Genomic DNA, 2,500 nt, shown 5'->3' with positions numbered 1-2,500 from the left:
GTTTCTAATTTAATTCTGAGGATGAATTTGTCATATGAACACATGGATTTTTAAGAAAGTGTTGATTATTTTCTTTTTCTTTTTTAAAAAAATTTTCAATTCATATTATTGTATGTTAAGTGTTGATTCTCATTTGAGAAATATTAGCAATTGAAAATTTCAATTTCGTAATGAACAACAGAACGTGTTTTTTAAGATTTGCTTTTTGTCTTTCGTAAAGAAAATGTTTAAATATATAAAATCTGTTCTGCAATTTTACTTAAAATATGATATATTTTCTTAATGTGTAGTTAGCTTTATATAAAAAAATCTCAAGTTACATAATTTTCCTATCACGCTGACCCTTTCCTTTGTAAATAGTTCATGTCTTGGAAAAACGCCAAGCGCAATGTTTAATTTCTGTATTTTTTATATCAATTTTATAAATAAACCGAACGCTGTTGGAGTTTTATGAACCAACACCACAAGGTATATTTAAGAAGATCAAGTATTTCCATCTTTTTCTTGAAGCGCCGCTGTTGCATCGTAAGTGGCATTAGAAAAGTCGTTTAGTCAGCTCACGACCCGATGCGAATGAATGGAGAGAGAGAGAGAGAGAGAGAGAGAGAGAGAGAGAGAGAGAACACACCACCCGCTCCCGCAACACACCACCCAAACATTTCTTTCCCTGCGGTCTAGCGGAACCTGTATCTGTTCGTGACTTTGTTTCTTTTCCTATTAATCGAATATTGTCAACCATTTAATGTCATTTACTTATGATAATCAATTCCCCGTATCATTAAGATATTAATATTCAACTATTTGAATCAGACAACGAACAACAATCATTCGGTGAAAAGTACCACCCCGTCACGGAGATATTTTTTTTCTCATGTGTTGCGGGTGCCGCCAAAGCCGAAGTTTTGAGGGTCCGTTCTTTGCCTCCAGCGCCGAGGTTGATAACAGTGTGTACCTGGCTGGCTCGCGAAGTCCCATGGTGAAAAGTCACTGTGGTTGGTTGACAAGTGTCTGTTTTTTGTCGTTAATAACACCGTCACGTGTGCTTGACATTAATCAAATAACAGTTTAATCGTCTTTCCTCTCGATTGCTTCGACTGGAATATAACCATTATGGCTGTGAAGTTACTAAATATAACATTTGTGACTAATTTTCTGAAAGAATTACGACTAACCATCGGTCATGTACCACAGGTTCACTGGCCCACTCTGGATAACCTACCCCCCTTCCCATAGGATGCCCAAACTGCCCCCCATCTCCATACCCGCTGACCAGCCTCGTCCAATCAGTGCTCTGGAAAGTGTATGACGCAACAAGAAGTGGTCATCATTTTTCACCCGCTGGGCATTGGGCCAGCGATGCCCTGTGCCCATGTTTGACATCAATATGAAACTGAATTAATAACTATGGGTTCGGGTCTATAACGTTCATGACAAGACTTTCTAATGATAACCTAGTGAAAGCTATCTTAATCTGAGGTTGTTAACCAGATGTACGAAATGAATTTTAATCTAATTGATATTTAACACTTAGATTTTTTTTTTAGTTTGCTTTAACCTGTGTTGAGGTGATTTAACAGTTTTAATAGTTATCTACAAAGTATAATGAGTGAATGTTATGTCTTTTTTTACATTAAACATTGTTGAATAAACCATAATTGAAATTGTTTTAAAGGAATATACAGCAGTGAAAGATGAACAAAACCAGTTAATCTTTATTTTAATCGTTAACATCTATGAATAATGTTAAAAGTATGCAAAAAAAATCAAGAGTTTTAGAAACAAAGTATAAATTAACATTAAATACTTTCATTAATCAGCAGTGAAATTTTTATTGCACCAATTGAACTAATATACTGACCTCGTTGAACCTTTGGTAGAATATAAAGTAAACTGAAAAATGTTGATAACGAATTTGTATTCATGTAATAATATAAAATGTAAATAAGTGCTTCAATCAATTTTAATCAGTTAAAACAGCCACTGCCCATCTAATCAACAAATTTAAACAATTTAAACAAGCAATAAAGTATTTTGATAAGATAAAAGTAACCAGTAATGTTAATGTACCTGTTCAATTCAAATTGGGAGGTTATTTAGTACTAGAATGGTGGGCAACAGTGTTGAATCAAATGTCTAAATAACTTGGAAATGAAAAGTGTTTTAGATATGAATAATAACTACCAAAGGTAGATTTATTCCAATAATAACTAACCAATTTGAGTTAGAGAGAAAATAAATGATATGGTAGGAGTGTTTAGTTTATTATTTTTCAACCCGTGATACTTGAGAGAAGACATATGGATGTGGATGTGTTTCTACTGTCCTGTTGAATATCGTAATATTTTGGCGGGAAATGTAGAGGCATGCCGGCTCATTTTGTTAATTTTTTTTTTATATGATATAATTTTCCTTATACATTATTTATTCATTTACTTTCTAGATTATTGCTTTATAATTTCTATCATACAACCTCTTGTTTTCATTTTTGTTGCTGTCATTT

The sequence above is a fragment of the Palaemon carinicauda genome, chromosome 17 (genome assembly GCF_036898095.1).
Source record: "Palaemon carinicauda isolate YSFRI2023 chromosome 17, ASM3689809v2, whole genome shotgun sequence".
NCBI lineage: Eukaryota > Metazoa > Arthropoda > Malacostraca > Decapoda > Palaemonidae > Palaemon > Palaemon carinicauda.
This window is presented reverse-complemented; position numbering follows the sequence as displayed.